The sequence below is a fragment of the Choloepus didactylus genome, chromosome 1 (genome assembly GCF_015220235.1).
Source record: "Choloepus didactylus isolate mChoDid1 chromosome 1, mChoDid1.pri, whole genome shotgun sequence".
Lineage (NCBI taxonomy): Eukaryota > Metazoa > Chordata > Mammalia > Pilosa > Megalonychidae > Choloepus > Choloepus didactylus.
The window spans coordinates 19,943,602-19,971,058 of NC_051307.1; the positions used below are offsets into that span (position 1 = coordinate 19,943,602).

General features: G+C 37.9%; 1 protein-coding gene across 2 annotated transcripts in view; it reads left to right on the forward strand.

The window, feature by feature from the left end:
- LOC119531473 overlaps positions 1-27,457 on the forward strand; it is a 165,150-nt gene that overhangs the window by 80,027 nt on the left and 57,666 nt on the right. For both annotated transcript variants that reach the window (XM_037832773.1, XM_037832780.1), the window contains exon 2: positions 18,520-18,616. The gene's annotated coding sequence lies outside the window, so the exon portion shown is untranslated. The remainder of the gene's footprint in view (positions 1-18,519; positions 18,617-27,457) is intronic.

Below are 27,457 nucleotides of genomic sequence, written 5' to 3' on the forward strand. Positions count from 1 at the left end.
ACCAATATCCCCCATGTACATTAACACAAGCATCTCAACAAAATATTAGGAAATCAACCCAATGATTTATAAAACACTAAATACAACATGACCAATGGTTGGGGAATGTGAGGTTATCCTGGAAATGCAACTCTGGTTGAATCAATACAATCCACTGTATTAAGAGCTTAAAGAAGAAAAAAACACATGGTCTTCTTAATATATGCAGAAAAAGCATTTGAAAAAATTCAACATTCATTCATGATAAAAACTCTCTGCAAACTAGGAATAGAAGGAAACTTCCTAAAACTGATAAGGACTCGCAGAAGACTTTCAGGTAACATCATACTTAGTGATTATTCCAGTTTGCTAAAGCTGCCATTATGCAAAATATCAGAAATGGTTTGGCTTTTTTAAAGAGGATTTATTAGGTTACAAATTTACAGTTCTAAGGCCATAAAAGTGTCCAAACTAAGGCAACAACAAAAGGATACCTTTACTGAAGAATAGCCAACGGCATGCAAAACATTTCTGTTGGCTGGGATGGCACGTGGTTGGCATCTGCTGGTCCTTTGCTCCCAGGTTGTGTTTCAAAATGGCTTTCTCCAAAATGTCTCTGGACTTTACTCCTCTCTCTCAGCTCCTGTGAATCCTTGCTTTTTTTCTCCCAGGGCATTTCTCTCTAAGCATCTGAGAGTCCTCTCTTAGCTTCTCCAGGGCAAACTCTGAGCTTCATTTCTTAGCATCTCCAAACGTTCTGTCTGCATCTCCAAGCATCTCTAAGCTTCTCTGTTGGCTCCTGTTCTTCTTAAAGGATTCCACTGATCCAATTAAAACCCACCCTGAATAGGCAGGGCTACAATTCCATGGAAATATCTAATCAAAATGTCTCATCTATAGTTGGGTGAGTCACAATGCCATGGAAACAACCTAATCAAAAGTCACACCCAATCAATACTAATAAGTCTGGCCCCACAAGATTGCATTAAAGAACGTGGCTTTTCTGCCTAGAAAATGAATGCTTTCCCCCAAGAATTAGGAAGATGTCAAGGATATGCACCCTCATCATTCCTATTCAATGTCGTACTGGAAGTCCTAGCCAGTACAATAAGGCAAGAAACAGAAATAAAAGGCATACTGATTGGAAATAAATAAAATTATTCACTATTTGAGGTGACACAGTTGTCCCCATAGAATATCCCAAGGTTTCTACCAAAAAAACTCTTAGCAATAAGTAGGTTTAGCAAAGTTGCAGGATAAAACCACACAAAAACCAATTGTATTTTGGTCTGTTAGCAATAAACAATTGGAAACCAAATTAATTTTTTTTTGATTTCCAAGTAAAAATTTTTGTTAATAATTTGTAAACACCATTGTTTCTTTACTGCAATGACAGAATTATTTTAAGTACATGTAACAGGCATACAAATAGCAAACATTTAAATTTTATAAAATTGTAAAACTTCTTTAATCTGGAGTTTGATCATTCAGACTAGGCAGTTCAGAGAGGTTTATAAAGGAGGCATAAAAACAATAGCAACTCATTTTACTCTAATCTAGAAAACTATTTCGAGGAACCTAAACACAGTAATTGCTTAAACATAAATGGTAAACAGAGAATGGATGAACACTTTTCAGAGATATTATAGAAGGAGATTCTGCAGGGTTGGGAGGTTAGGTTAGTGTTTAAGGATTTCCAAGTCTTTCCTATTCTAAAACTCCATGATTCTGCAGTTCTCTCAGCAGTTCTATTAAGAAACAGTTCAGGGCTTCCAGGAAATGTGGCAGAGTAGGAAGACACAGGATACATGTCTCCTACAAAAAGTGGACAGGCAGAAGCTGTCTGAACCAATGATTTTGGGGCTCTGTAAATCAGGGTAGCACTGTGCAGCATCCAGGAAAGAGCAGGATGGAGAGGCTGAGAAGCTACAGCAAAAGCTGAGTGAATTGTTCCCATGGCAGTGGCCAGTGCCCATCCCCCACCCTTGAGGTTTTCCTCTGATACCATCAGAGGCTGGCTGCTACAGATGGCGAGGGGTATAAAGGTCTTCATCCCTGGGAATGGCAGGGATACAATGAGTGCCAAGCATGGTTTCTGGTTGGCAAAGTTTGGCCTGCTGGGTTCTGGCTCTGAATCATGGTTCAAGCCTGCTTGGAAAAGGGATCCCCAAAGCCATTATTTCAATACCACCCCATGGAGGTTATTAGGGCAATAGGGAAAAGTCTGCCAAAGAGTGCCATCTGCTAGCCAGGTCAGGAAAGTGCAACTTAGGAGAGGAGGGGTGGGGGGTGGGAGGCTTTTTGATGTCTTTCCTGACCTTCTCCCCAGGGCCCTTTGGAATTGGCCCATGCCCCCTGCAAGGGTCCCTGGCCATGTTTTGATTAGTTAAGCACAGGCAATTCTAAAGATCTAGAATAAGTTGAAACATGTGTTAAAAAGGAGCCTTAACTCAAAGCCAATCAAAAATAAAACCCTAGGCAAGAGAGAGAAGTAAACTCGTCAAAATAATTAGCTGCCTAGATATCAGCAAAACATTACAAGCCATACTAAGAAACAGGAAGATATGGCCCAAAGGAACAAATTCAAAAGTCAGGGAAAACACAGAATTTGGAACAATAAAAGATGTTCAAACAAGTCTCCTAAATCAACTCAAGGAGTTGAAGGAAAATACGGCTAAAGAGATAAAGGATATTAAGAAGAAAATGTGTAAGCATAAAGAAGAATTTGAAAGCATGCAAAGAAAAATCACAGAACTTATGGGAATGAGAGGCACAATAGATGAGATTAAAAACTACACTAGAGGCATACCATAGCAGATATAAAGGGGTAGAAGAAAGGATCAGCAAATTAGAAGACAGGACAACTGAAATCATACAGTCCTAAGAATAGAGAGAGAAAAGAATGGAAAAACTTGAGCAGGATCTCAGGGTCATTCAATTCAGAAGCTGAATGACAGCACAAAGTGTACAAACATCAAATTAAATTTAAAGCACATCATTTCAATAGCACTAAAAATATAAAACACTTAGGTATAAATGTAAAAAATCATGTATGGGATCTGTATGATGAGAATTACAAAATGCTAATGAAAGAAATAAAAGAATACCTAAATAAATAGAAGACATACTGTGTTCATGTATTGGAAGACTCATGACACTGCAAAGATGTCAAGTCTCCCTAAATTGATCAATAGCTCCAAAGAAATCCATATCAAAATCCAGCAGGGTTTTTGTAAATATATGCAAGCTGATTTTAATATTATTATGAAATAGCAAAGAAAATGGAATAGCAAAAACAATTTTTAAAAAGAACAACAAAGTGGGAGGAATCATACCTCTTGATATTAACAATCGTTATAAAGTTATGGTAATCCAGATAGTGCAGTGGTAATGAAAGTTTAGACACATTGATGTATCAAATAGAATAGAGGGTCCACAATTAGAACAGTATCATCACATAGTTGTGCATTCATCACTATGATCATTTTTAGAACATTTGTATTACTCCAGAAAAAGAAATAAAAAGAAACAAGAAAACTCCACACACCCCATACCCCTTAATCCCACCAACCCACCCCTTATGGACCACTAGTATTGTTCTCTACCCAATTTCAAGACTTACAATAGAGGTAGGTTAACTAAGACAGTGTAGTATTATCAGAGATAGATATATAGATCAGTGGAACAGAACAATACCTCTGGAAATAGATCCATACAAACAACTGACTTTTTTTTTTTTTTTTTTTGCTATATAGTTATACAGTAATTATCAAAGATCAGGGCTACTGATTACAGTTCAACAACTTCAGGTATTTCCTTCTGCCTATTCTAAAACATTAGACACTAAAAAGAAATATCTATATAATGAGTCAGTAGACACAGTCATTTGTTAAATCCTAATTCCTCAGTTACACCTCCTCCCTCTCACTTGATCATTCTCTCAATCTTCAGGGATAGCTGGGCAATGACCATTTTAACTTCTTTGTGCTGGAAAGGGGTATTGACCTGTGAGGTAGAGGCATGAAACTGGTTGATGTTCTTGGAGAGACTGGTATCTTTGTATTTTAGGGTGTATCTGGCATGGGGTCAATCTAGAGGCCTTAAGATTCAGAAAAAATAAACTTACTAAGAAAAACTTTTATAGAGACTTAGAGCCCAAGGCACTCCCTAGGATTTTCAGGAATACTGATGGCTGGGGCTTGACATATTGTGGTAATTTGCAATATATGGCTAAAGCTTGCATGAGAGTTACTTCCAGAATGACCCCTCAACTCTATTTGAAATCTCTTAGCCAGTGAAACTTTATTTTGTTCCATTTCTTTTCCCCCTTTTGTTCAAGCCAAATGATTGTTGACAAAGGCCCAAAGGTAATTCAATATAGAAAGGGGGTCTTTTCAACAAATGGTTTTGGAATAATTGGACATCCATATGCAAAACTGTGAACTTCAACCAAAACCTCATATTGTATACAAAAATTAACTCAAAAGGTATCAAAGATCTAAAAGTAAAGCATAAAACTATAAAACTTTTAGAAGAAAAGTCTTTGGCATGAGGGCAAGGCGAAGAGTTCTTACACATAGCATCAAAAGCACAATCCGTAAAAGAAAAACTTTGATAAATTGGACTTCATCAAAATTAAAAGCTTTTACTCTGCAAATTATACTGACAAAAGAATGAAAATACATGTTATAGAATGGGTGAAATTCTTTGAAAGTCACATATCCAACAAAGAGCTCGTATCAAGAAGGGATAAATATTTCTTAAAATTCAACAAAAGAATATCAAACAACCCAGTTTAAAAATGGGCAAAAGATTTAGACACTTCATGTGTTTTGGTTTGCTAAAGTTGCCAGAATGCAATATACCAGAAATGGGTTGGCTTTTACAATGAGGATTTATTAACCTACAATTTACAGCTATTGGGCTGTGAAAAATGTCCAAATTAAGGCATCAACAGGATGATACCTTCTCTGAAGAAAGGCTGCTGGCGATATGGACTCTTCTGTCACATGGCCAGGCACACCTGAACATCTGCTTTTCCTTCCCTCCTGGGTTTTGTTGCTTTAGCTTCTGGCTTCTCCATCTGTGGCTTCCTTTTTCAGCTTCTTTGTCTTTTTCTGCATGTATTTTATCCTTTTATAAAGGACTCCAGTAAGACGATTAAGACTCACCTTGAATGAGGTGTGTCATATCTCAGTTGAAATAACCTAATCAAAAGTTCCCACCTACAATAGGTCTACACTCACAGGAATGGATTAAAAGATCATTACCTTTTCTCAGGTACATACAACTTCACACTATGATATCAAGTAAGCACATGAAAAGATATTCAACATTATTAGCTATTTGGGAAATGCAAATTAAAACCAGGATAAGATAATACTACACACCTTTTAGAATGGCTAAGATACAAAATACTGACAATGCCAAGTGCTGGCTAGGCTTCAGAGCAACTAGAATTCTCATATATTGCTGCTGAGAATGTAAAAATGGTACAGCCACTCTGGAAAACAATTTGGCCGGGCCTTATAAATTTAAGCATAGACTTACAACATAACCCAGAAATCCTATTCCTAGATATGTACCCTAGAGAAATGAACTTATGTTTACACAAAAACCTTTGCACCAGTGTTTATAGCTACTCTATTCATACTTGCTCCAAACTGGAAAGAACCCAAATGTCTTTCAGTTGGTGAATAGTTAAACAAACTGTGGTTCATTCTTACAATGAAACACTAAATTAACAATAAAAAGGAACACACTATTGATACACACAGCAATTTGAATGAATCCCAAAGGCAGGATGCCGGGTGAAAGAAGCCAGTCTCAAAAGGTAACATACTGTGTGATTTCATTTATCAAAAAGATAAAATACAGTGATAGGGAACAGAGCAGTGATTGTCAGGAATTAGGGGTCAGGGGGGAGGGTATGCTCACAAAGGGATGGGACTGGGAAGTTTTGGCGGGTAATGAAACTGTTTGATATCCTTATTGTGGTAGTAGTTACCTGAATCCATACATGTGTTAAAACTTATAGAACTCTACACCAAAACAAAGTTAATTTTATTGTATGTCAGTTAAAACAATTTTTAAGTGCTAAAACTAAAAGACATACTCAAGGGTTCTTAATCTCAGTTTCCTTATTTGTTAAGTAGGAGTTTTAAACTTGCTTTATAGGATACAATTAAATAACAGGCAAACGTGTTTTTCAATATGGTTTCTTCATTGAGTAGTCAAGCTTCCTCAGGCATAAAGTATGAGCCAGAGGCAAGTGCATCTATTTGAATTTTAAAAGATTTTAAATCTTTTAATTTTAAAAGATATAAAAATGCAGGCCGACACAAGAACTGGACTTCGTTGGACCCCATTCTTTAAGAAGGGTTGCTTTCCTTGACTGATCACCAGATTCTTACTTCTCTCTATTGTGTCTACTCTATGCAAGTGCAAGCCATTTTCTTCTATTTTTTATTTTTTGTTTATTGTTCCCTTTGATTTATTTCAGCATCCCATGTTAATGTGTAATGATCAAGTCAGCATTGATTCACAAGCTACAGAACTTTCCAAGTCACTATGTGAGAACAGCACAAAGTTCAGTCCTTAAAATATTTGTGTAATATCATTTATGTATACCTCCAGAAACTGCACAAATATGTATCATACTCAGACTTGAGAAGTTTCAACTCTCCTCTACTGCAAGCCTTGAAAACCGACTTCTCTATTTCCCCACTGCTGTGTGGCCATAACATTCTTGAAGGCATTCTGAGTCTCCCTGACTTTGGGGGAGAAGAGAGTAACATCTGGATTGGAAACAATATCAAAAATCTTCTCCTAGAACTAACACACACACACACATGCACACACATTACTTGAGAAAAAGAATGTACTGTGTAAGGTGGAAGAATGAAACTGCCTTATACCTTTCAGCTAATATTTGAGAAAAATATTAACTGATTTTTAACTGTAAAAGAAACAATTTATCAGCAGCTATCAGACAAAATAAGAGACATAACCCAGTGTCACTAACTTCAATAAATAGAAATAGAAAAGAGGTGGAAGATTGTGAGACACTGCAGAACAGCACGGCACATCTCCTAATGTCATGCCTATTCCCCGAGAAGCCACATTGATTTGTCAACAAAATCCTGAGAATTCTGACTAATATACTCTTAGACACACACATCTGAAAAGAAGAAAAGTGAGTATATATTATCTTTTCATTTTTCTGACTGGTGGAGTGAACAATCCATTAAAGAAAAGCAGGAGATGCAAATAACATGGCTAATTCTCTATGAAGGAAATGAAGTCCCTAGAGAGGCTAATGAATTGAGGACCAATGTAAATCCAAAGTCTAAAGACAGAATTCATTCCCTACCAGTGGTGAGAATCCAGACATTAAAGAGAGCCTCAAAAATGACATGTCCACACTCACATACATACACATGCACACACACACACCATGCCTTCAGGCAACAGGAGACTGGAAAAAACAAAATACTGGTAAGCTAGCTTTTGGTAGTGATGCATGGGGAAACAGACTGAAGCTAGGCTAGATATAAAGTCTGGTCCAGATTTAAGTGCTGGTGACTATGATTCAGACTTTGCTTAAGTTACTTTCACATTTTTTCCTGTCAACACAGCAAACAGTGCAAAACATATAAATGAAATCAAAGTTTCAAGTGAGTGGGGTGGCTCCCAGTACCTCCCCTTGCTCTTCTTAGGGAATCAACTAAAGTTCAATGCTATCAGCATCTTAAAAAGATTAAATAATCTGTTTGCTAGAGAAGCAGAGAACCATGGCCAACAATAAGAGTGAATGAGATTTTTAGAACATAGCACAGAAGGAGTGCAAAGAAACAGAGGACAAAAGGTAGAGAAAGAAAATGTCATAATATGTAAATGATAAAAAATCTAACCTAGAAAAAAACAAAGCAAAAAAGAAACAGAAGGAAAGTTTCTAGAAGAGCTTGAGTAATAGAACAACTTAACAATTACTTGAATTCAACAAGACAAGAGCTCGAATATTGGAAAATAAAAGAACACTATAAGATGAAATGGGAGAATGCTATTCTCGAAAAACAAAAGGAGGACCAAAACAACATCATAAAAAGAAACAAGTTTAAAACCGCAAGAAACAAATACATAAGATAGAAGGAGTAGGAAACAAAATCAAATTTGTGATTGTTGGGGACTCAATCTTGTCACCCACAAAACACACATTCGTCTTAACCCACATTCCTGTGTGTGTGGACCCATTTGTAATAGGACCTCAGAAGATGCTATTGTCTGTCAACGTGTGAACTCATTTGTGAATAGGATCTTCAAAGATCCTATTCAGATGAGGCCAAAGTGAATAAGAGTGAGTCTTGATCCATATGGCTGAAGTCCTTATAAGGAGAAGAAATCTAGACAGAGACACAGATGACTTGAGCAGAAGTAGAAGCCATGTTCTCAAAGGCAGAGATGCAAGCCAAGGAACCCCAAAGATTAGAGAAAGTCAGCACCAGAGCACTGCAACCTCCAGGAGAAAGCATGGCCTGTTGAGACCTTTAGGGACTTTCAGTCTCCAAAACCATAAGACAACAAAATCCAATTGTTTTTAAGTGAATCCATTGTGTGGTATTTGTCATAGCAGCCCTGGCAAATGGAAACACTGACATTTAGAAAAAGATTGTGATGAACACATAATGAAAATGAACATGGGGCATTTAAGCAATTAGTGAGAAACTACTAAATATGGAGGACAAATATAGGCAACCCAACAAATGTATTATTGGTGCCCTAGAAGCAAAGAACTCAATGAGTGGAACAAGAAAAGTATTCAAAAATATATTACAAGAAAGTATCCCTAAAAGGAAGAATTCAGTCTGCCCAGTGAATGGACATAAAAATTAGATATGGTACTGCACATATTGATACATATCCTAGTTAAGTTATTCTGTTTCAAAAATGAAGAAATAATTATTCAGTCCTCCAGAAAAAGCTAATCACCTTAAAAGAGGGGGAAAAGTCAAACGACTCAGATTTCTACATAGCAACATTCAGTGCCAAAATATAATTGGGAATTGTCATTACTTGTGACCACTTGAAGTGTGGCTATTTCAAATTAAGATATACTCTAAGTATACACCCTGGGTTTTGAAGACTTACCATTGAAAAAATAATGTTAAAATTTCATTAATCATGTTTTTTTATATTGATTACGTGTTGGAATGTGATTTGGATATGTTGAGTTGAATAAAATATCTAATTCATTTGATCTGCTTCTGTTTTCCTATTATTAATGTGGCTACTAGAAAAATTTAGATTACATATTACAGCCAACCAAGATATATAAGGTAAATTTGTAGCAGACAAATAAAGGGCTTATGATTAAAGGGTTGGTGGTGAGCATTGTATCTATTTAAATGTATGATACAACATTGTGGGATTTATGGCTAGGAAATAGAACATCACTGTTATAAATCTTGATAACATATAATGTGGGGATCAGATTTCTTTTCCTGAAAAATCCCAAATAGTAAATATTTTAGGCTTTGGTGGCCATATGTTTTTTGTCAGAACTACTCAATTCCACTGTTGTAGACTGAAAGCAGTATTAGACAATACATAAATAAATGAGACATGACTGGGTTACAGTAAAACTTCATTTACAAGAACAGGCAGAAGGCAAGGTTTGGCCTGCAGGTTGTAGTTTGCTAACAACTGATATAAGAGAAGGGAAGGAAAAGAGAAGTGATGTGATAAAATCCCTATCATAGTAGGTATTCCAAAACTACTATCTATGGTTGAAATGCATTGTTTTAAAAACACATAAAATCCATTTTGAAATTTGCTTAATAAATTTTACTTTAAAGAGGATTTTTTTTTTACACAAAATAGTGTTTTCGGAGATTAAGAAGCAGTCTAAAATTCAGGTTTTTCCTCAGTTTCACACAACTTTATTTTCTGTCAGTTAAATTCAAATAACATTGAAAAGAATTTGACTTTAAAAAATTACTTATGGATTATTTTCTATGCCACAGTATTGACAGTATTCCTTCACTATTGGTCTTTAACACTTTAATAACTTTAATGAGTTTGCTTGTCTGTCTTTGAAAAATAATCTTATCCAACAGAATTTCAATTGGATCTGAAAAATTACAGGGTAAAAAAACAAGCAATTGGAGGCGGGGCAAGATGGCAGACTGGTGAGCTGTAAGTTTTAGTTACTCCTCCAGGAAAGTAGGTAAAAAGCCAGGAACTGCGTGGACTGGACACCACAGAGCAATCTGTCTTTGGGCATACTTCATACAACACTCATGAAAACGTGGAACTGCTGAGATCAGCGAAATCTGTAAGTTTTTGCGACCAGGGGACCCGCGCCCCTCCCTGCCAGGCTCAGTCCTGGGGGAGGAGGGGCTGTCAGCTCCAGGAAGGAGAAGGGAGAACTGCAGTGGCTGCTCTTATCGGAAACTCATTCTACTGATTCAAACTCCAACCATAGATAGACTGAGACCAGACACCAGAGACTCTGAGAGCAGCCAGCCCAGCAGAGAGGAGACAGGCATAGAAAAAAAACAACACGAAAAACTCCAAAATAAAAGCAGAGGATTTTTGGAGTTCTGGTGAACACAGAAAGGGGAAGGGCGGAGCTCAGGCCTTGAGGCGCATATGCAAATCCCGAAGCAAAGCTGATTTCTCTGCCCTGTGGACCTTTCCTTAATGGCCCTGGTTGCTTTGTCTATTAGCATTTCAATAACCCATTAGATCTCTGACGAGGGCCGTTTTTTTTTTTTTTTTTTTTTTTTTTTTAAATCCTTTTTTCTTTTTCTAAAACAATTAGTCTAAGAAGCCCAATACAGAAAGCTTCAAAGACCTGCAATTTGGGCACGTCAAGTCAAGAGCAGAACTAAGAGAGCTCTGAGACAAAAGGCAATAATCCAGTGGCTGAGAAAATTCACTAAACAACACAACTTCCCAAGAAAAGGGGGGTGTCCGCTCACAGCCACCATCCTGGTGGACAGGAAACACTCCTGCCCATCACCAGCCCCATAGCCCAGAGCTGCCCCAGACAACCCAGTGTGACGGAAGTGCTTCAAATAACAGGCACACACCACAAAACTGGGCGTGGACATTAGCCTTCCCTGCAACCTCAGCTGAATGTCCCAGAGCTGGGAAGGTGGAGCAGTGTGAATTAACAAAGCCCCATTCAGCCATCATTTGAGCAGACTGGGAGCCTCCCTACACAGCCCAGCAGCCCAGAACTGCCCTGGGGGGACGGCACTCACTTGTGACATAGCACAGTCATCCCTCAACAGAGGACCCGGGGTGCACAGCCTGGAAGAGGGGCCCACTTGCAAGTCTCAGGAGCCATACGCCAATACCAAAGACTTGTGGGTCAGTGGCAGAGACAAACTGTGGCACGACTGAACTGAAGGATTAGACTATTGCAGCAGCTTTAAAACTCCAGGATCATCAGGGAGATTTGATTGTTAGGGCCACCCCCCCTCCCCGACTGCCCAGAAACACGCCCCACATACAGGGCAGGCAACACCAACTACACACACAAGCTTGGTACACCAATTGGGCCCCACAAGACTCACTCCCCCACTCACCAAAAAGGCTAAGCAGGGGAGAACTGGCTTGTGGAGAACAGGTGGCTCGTGGACGCCACCTGCTGGTTAGTTAGAGAAAGTGTACTCCACGAAGCTGTAGATCTGATAAATTAGAGATAAGGACTTCAATAGGTCTACAAACCCTAAAAGAACCCTATCAAGTTCAGCAAATGCCACGAGGCCAAAACAACAGAAAATTATAAAGCATATGAAAAAACCAGACGATATGGATAACCCAAGCCCAAGCACCCAAATCAAAATACCAGAAGAGACACAGCACCTAGAGCAGCTACTCAAAGAACTAAAGATGAACAATGAGACCATAGTACGGGATATGAAGGAAATCAAGAAGACCCTAGAAGAGCATAAAGAAGACATTGCAAGACTAAATAAAAAAATGGATGATCTTATGGAAATTAATGAAACTGTTGACCAAATTAAAAAGATTCTGGACACTCATAGTACAAGACTAGAGGAAGTTGAACAACGAATCAGTGACCTGGAAGATGACAGAATGGAAAATGAAAGCATAAAAGAAAGAATGGGGAAAAAAATTGAAAAACTCGAAACGGACCTCAGGGATATGATAGATAATATGAAACGTCCGAATATAAGACTCATTGGTGTCCCAGAAGGGGAAGAAAAGGGTAAAGGTCTAGGAAGAGTATTCAAAGAAATTGTTGGGGAAAACTTCCCAAATCTTCTAAACAACATAAATACACAAATCGTAAATGCTCAGCGAACTCCAAATAGAATAAATCCAAAAAAACCCACTCCGAGACATATACTGATCACACTGTCAAACACAGAAGAGAAGGAGCAAGTTCTGAAAGCAGCAAGAGAAAAGCAATTCACCACATACAAGGAAACAGCATAAGACTAAGTAGTGACTACTCAGCAGCCACCATGGAGGCAAGAAGGCAGTGGCACGATATATTTAAAATTCTGAGTGAGAGGAATTTCCAGCCAAGAATACTTTATCCAGCAAAGCTCTCCTTCAGATTTGAGGGAGAGCTTAAATTTTTCACAGACAAAGAAATGCTGAGAGAATTTGCTAACAAGAGACCTGCCCTACTGGAGATACTAAAGGGAGCCCTACAGACAGAGAAACAAAGACAGGACAGAGAGACTTGGAGAAAGGTTCAGTACTAAAGAGATTCGGTATGGGTACAATAAAGGATATTAATAGAGAGAGGGAAAAATATGGCAAACATAAACCAAAGGATAAGATGGCCGATTCAAGAAATGCCTTCACGGTTTTAACGTTGAATGTAAATGGATTAAACTCCCCAATTAAAAGATATAGATTCGCAGAATGGATCAGAAAAAATGAACCATCAATATGTTGCATACAAGAGACTCATCTTAGACACAGGGACACAAAGAAACTGAAAGTGAAAGTATAGAAAAAAATATTTCATGCTAGCTACAGCCAAAAGAAAGCAGGTGTAGCAATATTAATCTCAGATAAAATAGACTTCAAATGCAGGGATGTTTTGAGAGACAAAGAAGGCCACTACATACTAATAAAAGGGGCAATTCAGCAAGAAGAAATAACAATCGTAAATGTCTATGCACCCAATCAAGGTGCCACAAAATACATGAGAGAAACACTGGCAAAACTAAAGGAAGCAATTGATGTTTCCACAATAATTGTGGGAGACTTCAACACATCACTCTCTCCTATAGATAGATCAACCAGACAGAAGACCAATAAGGAAATTGAAAACCTAAACAATCTGATAAATGAATTAGATTTAACAGACATATACAGGACATTACATCCCAAATCACCAGGATACACATACTTTTCTAGTGCTCACGGCACTTTCTCCAGAATAGATCATATGCTGGGACATAAAACAAGCCTCAATAAATTTAAAAAGATTGAAATTATTCAAAGCACATTCTCTGACCGCAATGGAATACAATTAGAAGTCAATAACCATCAGAGACTTAGAAAATTCACAAATACCAGGAGGTTAAACAACACACTCCTAAACAATCAGTGGGTTAAAGAAGAAATAGCAAGAGAAATTGCTAAATATATAGAGACGAATGAAAATGAGAACACAACATACCAAAACCTATGGGATGCAGCAAAAGCACTGCTAAGGGGGAAATTTATAGCACTAAACGCATATATTAAAAAGGAAGAAAGAGCCAAAATCAAAGAACTAATGGATCAACTGAAGAAGCTAGAAAAGGAACAGCAAACCAATCCTAAACCAAGTAGAAGAAAAGAAATAACAAGGATTAAAGCAGAAATAAATGACATAGAGAACAAAAAAACAATAGAGAGGATAAATATCACCAAAAGTTGGTTCTTTGAGAAGATCAACAAGATTGACAAGCCCCTAGCTAGACTGACAAAATCAAAAAGAGAGAAGACCCATATAAACAAAATAATGAATGAAAAAGGTGACATAACTGCAGATCCTGAAGAAATTAAAAAAATTATAAGAGGATATTATGAACAACTGTATGGCAACAAACTGGATAATGTAGAAGAAATGGACAATTTCCTGGAAACATATGAACAACCTAGACTGACCAGAGAAGAAATAGAAGACCTCAACCAACCCATCACAAGCAAAGAGATCCAATCAGTCATCAAAAATCTTCCCACAAATAAATGCCCAGGGCCAGATGGCTTCACAGGGGAATTCTACCAAACTTTCCAGAAAGAACTGACACCAATCTTACTCAAACTCTTTCAAAACATTGAAAAAAATGGAACACTACCTAACTCATTTATGAAGCTAACATCAATCTAATACCAAAACCAGGCAAAGATGCTACAAAAAGGAAAACTACCGGCCAATCTCCCTAATGAATATAGATGCAAAAATCCTCAACAAAATACTTGCAAATCGAATCCAAAGACACATTAAAAAAATCATACACCATGACCAAGTGGGGTTCATTCCAGGCATGCAAGGATGGTTCAACATAAGAAAAACAATCAATGTATTACAACACATTAAAAACTCGAAAGGGAAAAATCAATTGATCATCTCAATAGATGCTGAAAAAGCCTTTGACAAAATCCAACATCCCTTTTTGATAAAAACACTTCAAAAGGTAGGAATTGAAGGAAACTTCCTCAACATGATAAAGAGCATATATGAAAAACCCACAGCCAGCATAGTACTCAATGGTGAGAGACTGAAAGCCTTCCCTCTAAGATCAGGAACAAGACAAGGATGCCCGCTGTCACCACTGTTATTCAACATTGTGCTGGAAGTGCTAGCCAGGGCAATCCGGCAAGACAAAGAAATAAAAGGCATCCAATTTGGAAAAGAAGAAGTAAAACTGTCTTTGTTTGCAGATGATATGATCTTATATCTAGAAAACCCTGAGAAATCAACGATACACCTACTAGAGCTAATAAACAAGTTTAGCAAAGTAGCGGGATACAAGATTAATGCACATAAGTCAGTAATGTTTCTATATGCTAGAAATGAACAAACTGAAGAGACACTCAAGAAAAAGATACCATTTTCAATAGCAACTAAAAAAATCAAGTACCTAGGAATAAACTTAACCAAAGATGTAAAAGACCTATACAAAGAAAACTACATAACTCTACTAAAAGAAATAGAAGGGGACCTTAAAAGATGGAAAAATATTCCATGTTCATGGATAGGAAGGCTAAATGTCATTAAGATGTCAATTCTACCCAAACTCATGTACAGATTCAATGCAATCCCAATCAAAATTCCAACAACCTACTTTGCAGACTTGGAAAAGCTAGTTATCAAATTTATTTGGAAAGGGAAGATGCCTTGAATTGCTAAAGACACTCTAAAAAAGAAAAACGAAGTGGGAGGACTTACACTTCCTGACTTTGAAGCTTATTATAAAGCCACAGTTGCCAAAACAGCATGGTACTGGCACAAAGATAGACATATAGATCAATGGAATCGAATTGAGAATTCAGAGATAGACCCTCAGATCTATGGCCTACTGATCTTTGATAAGGCCCCCAAAGTCACCGAACTGAGCCATAATGTTCTTTTCAACAAATGGGGCTGGGAGAGTTGGATATCCATATCCAAAAGAATGAAAGAGGACCCCTACCTCACCCCCTACACAAAAATTAACTCAAAATGGACCAAAGATCTCAATATAAAAGAAAGTACCATAAAACTCCTAGAAGATACTGTAGGAAAACATCTTCAAGACCTTGTATTAGGAGGCCACTTCCTAGACTTTACACCCAAAGCACAAGCAACAAAAGAGAAAATAGATAAATGGGAACTCCTCAAGCTTAGAAGTTTCTGCACCTCAAAGGAATTTCTTCAAAAGGTAAAGAGGCAGCCAACTCAATGGGAAAAAATTTTTGGAAACCATGTATCTGACAAAAGACTGATATCTTGCATATACAAGAAATCCTACAACTCAATGACAATAGTACAGACAGCCCAATTATAAAATGGGCAAAAGATATGAAAAGACAGTTCTCTGAAGAGGAAATACAAATGACCAAGAAACACCTGAAAAAATGTTCAGCTTCACTAGCTATTAGAGAGATGCAAATTAAGACCACAATGAGATACATCTAACACCGGTTAGAATGGCTGCCATTAAACAAACAGGAAACTACAAATGCTGGAGGGATGTGGAGAAATTGGAACTCTTCTTCATTGTTGGTGGGACTGTATAATGGTTCAGCCACTCTGGAAGTCAGTCTGGCAGTTCCTTAGAAAACTAGATATAGAGCTACCATTCGATTCCAGCGATTGCACTTCTCGTATATACCCGGAAGATCGGAAAGCAGTGACACGAACAGATATCTGCACGCCAATGTTCATAGCAGCATTATTCACAATTGCCAAGAGATGGAAACAACCCAAATGTCCTTCAACAGATGAGTGGATAAATAAAATGTGGTATATACACACGATGGAATACTACGCGGCAGTAAGAAGGAACGATCTGGTGAAACATATGACAACATGGATGAACCCTTGAAGACATAATGCTGAGCGAAATAAGCCAGGCACAAAAAGAGAAATATTATATGCTACCACTAATGTGAACTTTGAAAAATGTAAAACAAATGGTTTATAATGTAGAATGTAGGGGAACTAGCAGTAGAGAGCAATTAAGGAAGGGGGAACAATAATCCAGAAGAACAGATAAGCTATTTAACGTTCTGGGGATGCCCAGAAATGACTATGGTCTGTTAATTTCTGATGGATGTAGTAGGAACAAGTTCACTGAAATGTTGCTATATTATGTAACTTTCTTGGGGTAAAGTAGGAACATGTTGGAAGTTAAGCAGTTATCTTAGGTTAGTTGTCTTTTTCTTACTCCCTTGTTATGGTCTCTTTGAAATGTTCTTTTATTGTATGTTTGTTTCTTTTTAACTTTTTTTTTCATACAGTTGATTTAAAAAAGAAGGGAAAGTTAAAAAAAAAAAAAGAAAGAAAAAAGACAAACAAGGAAAAAAAAAAAAGATGTAGTGCCCCCTTGAGGAGCCTGTGGAGAATACAGGGGTATTCGCCTACCCCACCTCCATGGTTGCTAACATGACCACAGACATAGGGGACTGGTGGTTTGATGGGTTGAGCCCTCTACCATAAGTTTTACCCTTGGGAGACGGTTGCTGCAAAGGAGAGGCTAGGCCTCCCTGTATTTGTGCCTAAGAGTCTCCTCCTGAATGCCTCTTTGTATGCTCAGATGTGGCCCTCTCTCTCTGGCTAAGCCAACTTGAAAGGTGAAATCACTGCCCTCCCCCCTACGTGGGATCAGACACCCAGGGGAGTGAATCTCCCTGGCAACGTGGAATATGACTCCCGGGGAGGAATGTAGACCCGGCATCGTGGGATGGAGACATCTTCTTGACCAAAAGGGGGATGTGAAAGGAAATGAAATAAGCTTCAGTGGCAGAGAGATTCCAAACGAGCCGAGAGATCACTCTGGTGGGCACTCTTACGCACACTTTAGACAACCTTTTTTAGGTTCTAAAGAATTGGGGTAGCTGGTGGTGGATACCTGAAACTATTAAACTACAACCCAGAACCCATGAATCTCGAAGACAGTTGTATAAAAATGTAGCTTATGAGGGGTGACAATGGGATTGGGAAAGCCATAAGGACCACACTCCACTTTGTCTAGTTTATGGATGGATGTTGTAGAAAAGTAGGGGAAGGAAACAAACAGACAAAGGTACCCAGTGTTCTTTTTACTTCAATTGCTCTTTTTCACTCTAATTATTATTCTTGTATTTTTGTGTGTGTGCTAATGAAGGTGTCAGGGATTGATTTAGGTGATGAATGTACAACTATGTAATGGTACTGTAAACAATCGAAAGTACAATTTGTTTTGTATGACTGCGTGGTATGTGAATATATCTCAATAAAATGATGATTAAAAAAAAAAAACAAGCAATTATGCTACAATTATGATCTGCCATTTTAGGTTCAATCTCAGGACTGCTCTCAGATTTGTCCCATCAGTACCCTCTCTGGGTACTCGCTTTTCTGGATAGCATTAACTATTTTTTTTAATAAGCTACTGTTTTTGTTTTTTTCGGCTTAGGTCTTTGGTCAACTCAGGTCAACTATCCTCATACTGTGTGATCCTCTCTCATATTCATTTTGACCCTAAAAAATATGTCCCTCCAAAGTCAAAGAATGTGTTTTTCTTACAGAGTCAGACTAGAGTGATACTTTGACAGGTATCAGAGTCAATGGAATTTGGGGCATGGAGAGCACTGGGGTGAGCACTGGTCACAGCTCTTGTGACTAGGCACCTTTTCTACCCCATATTTTCTCCCTTAGTTGGAAGAGGGCTCACCCAGTCCCTGGGGTTGGAGAGCTGTCCACAGGACACGATTAAAATCAAAAGGGACTTCCCAGTTCCCTGAGAAAAGCAACAACTGCAGCTTTGTAAGAAAGTGCCAGTAACTCATAAACAGCTCAGATATCTTTTACAGGGGAGATTAATTTCTGAAACGATAAATCTGTTGCCTGGTACTGCTTCAAGCATGAACTCAAACCACCTGAACCCTTTATCAGAGATTGTCTTCCACGGTAAGTTCTTTCTTTATACTTGAAAAATCTTTAGGATCTTATTATTCTATGCATGGCTAGGATGCCTTAAGCAAGATTGCTAATCATTAATTAAGTGCTAACTTTTAAATTGTAATGCTTTTAAATAATTTCTACTAGATATTTACTTTGTTGGCTTTCTTTTTCCATAAAGGAGGCGCTAAGTCGTACCAGTCCCCCAGGTCTCCACAAAGACAGGGTTTGAAGTATTAATCTAAATATAGTAGTTTGGGCCTGAATAATCCACATTTTCCTTCACAAGTAATTTCATCTCAACAATCATCCATTTTCTGAAACTCAGTATCACTGCAATGGATCAGTTTATCACAAAAGCAAAATGAAGTCCTCTAACTCTTCCAATTAAATCCATTTTCTTCTAATCTCACCTTGGTTTTAGGCTATGTCATCTTGGTGACATTGTAATTGTTGCATAATTTTATGATAGACACATTTTACTCAAGGGCCATTTAAAGTTTAAAAATTAATTTTCCCTTACAGAGAAAAATCTATTTCAAACTTCAGATAGGGTCATTCTCCAGCACTCCTTAAATAATAAGTTACATCATCAAACCCAAAGCACCAAACACTCAGGGTCCCTACAGAAATAGATATTTTGTTTGTTCAGCTGCACATTACCCCACCTATCTCAGCCCCATGAATACTTGGTATATTTAGTAACCGCTCAAGTTGCTTATCTTTCTTTAGCATATTCTTTAATAATCCTAAGTAAGAAACTCCTGCTGCCCTAAAAATTTATCCCCATTTTGCTCATAGTCAATGAATCTTTCTCATCCTTTCTCCCATTCTTGGGCTCAGAGGAGGGTTTTTATTCTTTTCCATAAATTCTGTTAAAGCAGTTTTAGATAAACATGATATATTAGCAATGCAGGAAGCACTGGGCATCTGCATCCACAAGTATAAACATTGTGGTACTAACCACTGGAAGGTGGTAGGAGGGTCAGAATGTCAGGTAGAGCCAGTTGCCCAGTATATCTTTTCTAATTAGAAAAGATGTAGGTTTACAGAAAAATCATGCATAAAAATCCCATAGACCACCCTATTATTAACACCTTGCATTTAGTGTAATACATTGTTAAAACTGATTGAAAGAACATTTTTACAATTGTACTGTTAACTGTAGTCCAAGACTTCTATTAGGATTCACTGTGTTGTACAGTCCTATGTTGTTTTTCTTTCAATTTTATTTCTAGAAACATTCATACCATGTAAAATTTTCTCCTTTTAACTGCATTGAAATATATAATTCAATGCTATAATTACATCATAATGTTGTGCTACCTTCACCACTATCCATTACAAAAACTTTCCCATCAACCCAAATAGGAACTCTGTACCTTTTCACCCTTAACTCCCTATTCTCTATTCCTACCCCATCCCCTGATAACTTATATTCTAGTTTCTGACTCTATGTACTTATTCTAGTTATTTTATATTGTACTTATTCTAGTTATTTCATATTGGTGAGATCGTACAATATTTGTCCTTTTGTGCCTGGCTTATTTCACTCAACATGATAATTTCAAGGCTTATCCATGTTGTTGCAAGTATCAGTATCAGAACTTCATTCCTTTTTATGGCTAAGTAATATTTCATTGCATATAAATACTATATTTTATTTATCCATTCACCAATTGATGGACACTTGGGTTGCTTCCATCTTTTAGCAATTGTCTGTGAACATCCATGAGCAAATATTCCAGTACGTCTTGATTCACACTTTTTGGTCAGTGATAAAGAGAATGCGTAAGGGCCATGGTGACTTTGTATGAATACATCCAAAATGTTGGTAGGTGCTTTCTGGATTCCAAAGAAGGGTGTACTACTAAGTAATTTATAATTAAGCTTCACATTTTGTTTCCAGGAGTACAAGAAGAGGTTTGTTTCATTTGTCCTTTATGTTTTTCTCTGAATAAAGAAGGAAAACAGAGACATGTTTTTAAACAGCAACATCTGAGATTAAATTTGGGGGAAGGATTTTTAGACTGAATAAATAAGGGATTTGTTGGGTGAGTTTAGTACCTTTTTACATGACAGTGTTTTAAGAACAGCCTTGCAGTCATTAGAAAAAAAATGGTATTTACTTCAGACTTCCAAATAATGGCTTTGTTAAAAAGCATGGGGCCAGAAACTTGGATCTGTCTCCTACTCTACTACTGAGGTTGTCTGATATAGTGGTCACAATCCAGGTTACCTGGGTTCAAATCCCACCTCTGCCATTTAAGAGCTTGGTCAAGTTCTTCAACCTTTTGATGATGCATTTCCTCATCTGTGAAGCAGATATTAATAGTATCTACATCAAAAGTTATTGTGAGAAGTAAATGTGTTAATGTCATGTGCTTGGCCCTGATGAGAACCACATGTGATCTCTGCTGTTGTTTTTATTGCCTGTCCCACACTTCCCTTCTTATCAAGATAAGATAATTTTTTTATAAAAAGTGACTTCAGTTAAGATGTGTACTATCTCAGTCAAGATGGGCCTTAATCTTATTAGTGGAGTCTTTTATAAGAGAATGAAATTCAGACAGAGAGAGAAAAAGCCCACAGAAGCAAGAAGCTGAAATCAAGGAAACCCAGAAGAGAAGGGAGAGACCAGCAGATGCCACCATGTGCCTTGCCATGTGTCAGAGGAGCCAAGGATCTCCGGCAGGCAGTCCTCAGGAAGAAAGCATTGCCTTGATGATTTGGACATTTTCCCAGCCTCAAAACCATGAGCAAATAAATTTCCATTGTTTAACCCATCCCATTTCATGGTATTTGCTTTGAGCAGCTAGGAAACTAAAACATAGTAGAGGTAACTTTTAATGATTAGCAAATAGAAGGTAAAGCCTAAGGTCCTAGGACAAAAGATATACAAATTCTTGTCAGGGTTTAGAAGGCAGGAAATATCCATGGACATTGCCTAGGAAGATTTAAATGGATGATACATTGTAGAAGGAAGGCCAGGGAACAAATAGGAAGCATAAAAATTGAGAGCTGGTTTTCCATACATAGGAGTTGTGTGTGTGTGTGTGTGTGTGTGTGTGTGTGTGTGTGTGTGTACCTGTGTGTATCTGTGTGTGTCTGTGTGTGTCTCGGTAGGTGCCTGTATTTCTATCTGTGTGTGGCCAGGGGGAGGGGATATATGGGTTGCAGAGGAAGGGAAATGGGACATTACCAAAAAGAGGAAAGAATCGGTTGGCAGAGTGTATCAGAGATAAGCTTTTCCACATTCCCATTTATGCTTAGCCATTTTTAAAAATGACCTTAATTCCGTAATTAAAGGGTAAATATATCCTAAAGCTGGTAACGGTATTTCTACACATCAGTGTACAAAGTGGGTTGTTTGGAGGTGATTCATGGTCAACAGGAGATGAATATTGGTAGTTTTCCATTTTAGTATGATCCCCTGAAGTTTAGGGAAAATATTTTTAAATGTGTTTTTGTTCCTTGTTCTTTATAAGTCTTGTACTTCGTAACTGTGAAACTGTGAGACTGCTTCAACCAGACACCAGTTAATCCTCTCAGCACTGTGGGGGTTATCACAGTGCACCATATTTAAGTCCTAAAGAGAGGCATTAGAATAATTGTGCATGATTCACTAAGGGGAGACTCAGAACTGGTCTACCCCACCTTCCTTCAGCTTCTATTCAAGGGGAGTAAGGAGACTAGCATGGATTTCTTCCTATATTTGGTCTCCCTCCCCATGGGAAAGAGGGAGGAGTGCTTCTCTTTCTTCTCCCACACCAAATGAGGTTCTTGAAGAGAACCTGGTAGAGACTGGCAGGAGGGGGCTCTCACACCTCACCACTCCCACCCCTTTCTCCACCAAGGAGCTCCCTCCTGAGCAAGATGAAGAAAAAGATTTTCAGGTCAGAGTGGCCTACACTTTCAGAATCTGTCCAGAGGCAGGGGCTGATTGTTCCATAGGTTAAATAAACACTGTAGAAGGTAGCCATCTTGAGAAGTCTTGAAGGGACACTACTGAAGGGGTCTGCCTGACAAGGCAAACCAACCCTTACAGAAGAGGCTGTGAGAGAGGCTCCATCCAATACAGGAGCTCGGCAGGGTTCGTAAGCAGTCATCCAGGGCACACGGCTTACTTTATAACCAGAAGGTCTTTTGATACTCAAGGCCAGAGAAGGAGGCACTGAGAGGGTCCGTTGGGCAAGCCACCAACTGCTCCATGAGAGAAAGCATGGAGTGTGCATTCATGCTTCTGCCCCCCCAGATGGCCCTAAACACCAAACTTCAGTAGTGCTAGCCAGCCATTTTAAGGAATTGTCTCATGTGGTTGTGAGGACTTGTAAGTCTAAAATTTGTAGGGCAAGCCTGCAGCCTGGAAATTCCAGCAACAGCTGATATTGTAGTCTTGAGACTTAATTTCTTCTTCTCTGGGAAGCCTCAGATTTTTTCATCTTAAGGCCTTCAGCTGATTGGATAAGTCTCACCCATACTATTGAGGGCAAACTCCTTTACTTAAAGTCAACTGATTGTTGATGGTAATTACTTCTACAAAATAACTTCATAGTAACATTTAGGCTGGTGCTTGACCAAACAGCTGGGTACCCTAGCTTGGTCAAGTTGACACATAAAATTAATCATCACACATCCCCACCCTCCTGCATCCTATTGGAGGCAGGAGAAGCACCAGGTAGCTGGTGAGAGAGAAGGAGTGGGGAAGAAGAAAGAAGCTGACCACATGCTCCCCACACCCTTGTCATTGTAGACTTCCAGGCCCAGAGAGACCTGAGAAGTGGGGGGTGGAAAAAGGTTTAAATTGGATGAGTGATTGACAATTTTATATTACTCTGGGATGGATTTTTTGATACCTGAAAATGAGACCTGTAAGACAAGTATTATCCAAAGATGGGAAAGGGAGATCTGACATGGGGGATTGAAAGAATAAGATTATTTTCTGCTTTGCCACCTAATAAGTCCTGCCCATTCAAAACCTGGTAATGCATACAAGGCATAATTATCAATTATTGAAATTGGTTTTCTTGTGTGGCACAGAAATCAATTTTGAAGGCATGACCAGAGGAAAACTCAAGGTAATGTTTTAAAAGAAACATCATTAGCAATACATTTAAAATACGGAAAAAGCTTAAACCATGGAGGACACTACTTGTGGTAGTTCATTTTCTATAGGCTTCAAAGGTCATATGGTGGTGAGTAGGCAGTGTATGCACTTAAAAAGTAAGTCTCCTTATTTAGTCTCATCTCCTTTTTAACGCTTCAAAAGAGGATAAAGTATGCAATTCTTTTATTTAAATCAAAGGGCTTGGTGCAGTCAGTTAATGGTAATATAAATAGAAACAAACGGCAGATCTGTGGGACCAGCAGTGATTTCACCTTCATCACTGGGTCGTGTTTTCCTTGATCCTTTTTTGTGTACCAGTTGTGTTAGTTTGCCAGGGCTGCTGTGACAAATTTCATACACGGGTTGCCTTAAACAACAGGAATTTATTGGTTTAGAGTTTGAAAGGTGGAAGTCCAATATCAAGGTATCCACAGCCCATACATCCTCCAGGAGTGAATAAGGTTTTGGTGCTGGCTTGCCAACAATCCTTGGAGTTCCTTGGCTTGTAGAAGCATCTCTGCCTCCATCACCTGTGGTCTCTCTCTCCTTCTCTGGCTTCTCCTTTTGACTTCTGCTGACTTCTGGCTTCTTCTGAATAACTGAGCCCCAATTTCCTCTTCCTTATAAGAACTTTTTGGTCATGTGGATTATGGTCCACCCAGATTCCATTTGACCTCATCACATCTTCAAAGATCTTATTCAGAAATGAGCCCGTGCCTTAACCAACAAAAACATCTTCAAAGGTCCTATTTACAAATGGGTTCACATCCTCAGGACCATGGATTAAGACTGGAATGTGTCTTTAGTGAGGGACATGATTCAATCCCCACTACCAATCAAGCCTTCTCCACAGGCTACATGTGTGAAGGTGGCTTGATATTTATGTCAAGTATTTATATGACTCATGGAACCTCATCTAATGGCCCACTTATTTTCTTCAGAAAATACCTCTGAAGAATAGCATTTTAAAAATACATCATTTTTCTAAACGGCTGTCCACTTTTCACACCACATGCATTTACAATGGATCTTTACCCTACATTGATTTGATATGGCACCTTTAACATTTGTTAAATTTCTAATGTATTTAGGTCTATGTATGAACTTTTAGGCTTTCCTTTTTGTCTATTCATGTGCATATGTTGCATTGTTTACATTATTAAATTCTACATTGTTTAATATCAAGATAAAATAGGTTTCATACTTTACATACTTCATCAGGATAAATGACAAGAGCGTCAAAGATTTCCATGTAAAATTTAAAACTATACAAGTGCTATGAAAAAATAAAGTGCACTTCTTTATAACTTTCAAAATGGAAAAGATCTTTCTAACTATGATTCAAAATCCAGAAGCCATAAAAGAAAAGATTAATAAATTTGGCTATAAAACTACAAAAATAATACATCATTTGTTCACATTTAAGGAACAATAGGGATTTTTGTCTATTTATATAAACTATAAAATAATGTAAAGAAATAAAAATGCTAGCACCAATTTAGCCACTAGTCATATGTAGCTCTTTAATTTAAATTTAAATTAATTAAAATTAAATTAAATAAACATTTAGTTCCTGAGGCACATTAGCCATGTTTCAGTGTTCAGTAGTCACATTTGGCTAGTGGCTATTATATTACACAGTATAGGTTTAGAACATTTTTTCATTGCAGTAAGTTCTATTGGATAGAGCTGTTGTAGGGTTTCAAAGCTAATCATTTTTAAAACTGAGGAAACAAGTTCTGTTTTCTCTGCATGATTAGGTTCTCGATATTTAAATCCTCAGGGAATTTGAGCTTTTATAAAGTATTAAGGTATGTGATGTAAAAGGTCTGTAGGAACAGAATAGTATTCATCAGTTTAGAGAAAGGCCATGTTCCCTCAATACTTTACCTTTAAACACCCTCATCAGAGCCAAAAGTCAGGCAGAAATCCAGAATTTCAAAACTTCTTCCTAGAAGCCTGAATGCCCTTCAAATTATTTGCAATATAAAAATCAAATTCTGGGCAATTTAAAATGTTAAGTTAGTGACCTCATGCATTTAGCTTTTTCTCAGAAGCCTTCATGTTTCTCTACTAAACATATAATGCACTTCTCTGTATTACATTCTTTTCCCATATTTGTAACTTTCACTTCTCTTTTGCATGATACATATTTTGATATATTAAAGCTACATTATTTACTTACATGGACAGAAGTTTGTATGAGTATTGTAGAAGAGAGAGCTTGCAGAAACATTTTTGGAATTCTGCCAACTTAGAGGCCGGTAAACCTAGAGACTTGTTATTTACTTGAAACAAAGACAGTTATGAGTTTTGAATATTTTAGATTCCACAATACAGCTCTTCTTCTCTACCAAACACCAACTTGAATAAATCTTTTGTCAGGATTTAATATTTCTCCAACTGCTTCCTCCAGAAAGACGTAGATGATTGGGTCATCAAAAAAATCACATTGATCATCTGGTGAAGATGTGTTTCACTGACTATTTTTAACCTACAGATCCTTCTTAGGATCTTGTTTTAAACTTTCAGTGAAGGACAGCGAGAATGTAAGGACAGTAGTCCCTTTACATGCAATATCACCCCCAGAATAGAGCAACACCTTGACTCCATCCTGGAGTAGTGAAGACAATGGAGAAGCAACATTGTTAGAGAACTGGGCATAGGCACTTGAGTGATATTTCCTGTGGCCATCAGTAAAGGATTTTGACAGTTAGACCTCTGAAAAGAAATTGTGCACATATTACATTTATCTATACAGAACTTATATTTTAACTATTATAAACCTTCACTAAATGGATGGCAATCATTAATACACCCTCTTCTTCCTACAATTGAAGACTTAGACTGACATTGACAAACTAAGTGACAGTGTTCAACAATTTAGGGGATTTTGTTAATTTTCTAAAGTTTACCATGGTCCTCTTAGAATTTTCCCAGATTCAGTCATACTGTTAGTATAAAATAACCATATGTTAGATTATGGTTATTTAGATTGAAATAAATGTGTTCTGACTTGCTAAACCTGCTGGTATTAAATATGGATTGGCTTTTTCAATGGGGATTTATTAGGTTGCAAATTTACAGTTCTAGGGTCATAAAAATGTCCAAATTATGGCATCAAGAGGTACATAACTTCTCTGCAGAAAGGCCGATGGCATCTGGGTTTCCTCTCTCACATGGTAAGGTATATGTGCTGGCTCATGCTGAACCTTCTATCCCAGGTTTAGCTTCTTGTTTCAGTGGCTTTCTCCAAAAAGTCTCTGGGCTTCTGTCTCAGCTCCTGTGGGTCTTTGCTTGCTTCTCCCAGGAGCAAACTCTGGATTACATATTTTAGCATCTCTGAACCCTCTCCAAGATGTCTTTACCTATTATTCTCTCATAGAGAACTCCAGCAAGGGTCTTAAGGACTCCATTAAGACCTACTTTGAATGGGTAGGGTCACATCTCCATGGAAACAACTTAATCAAAAGGTCCCACCCACATTAGGTCTGCCCCCACAAGATTGGGTGAAAAGAACATGGCTTTTCAGGGGTACATAACAGATTCAAACCAGCAAAGATGGTAAAGATTTAGAATTGCCATGAAGGGGAGCCCTGTAGGGAATTCCGCATGGGGTAGGCCATAAGAGAAAGGTGGTAAAAGGAATGAACCTAAGCCCTCTCAGGATGAGTAAGAATCCCAAGTTCTGTAATCAGTGCTTCTCAAACTTTAAATTGCAGAGGAATCATATCTTGCCAAAA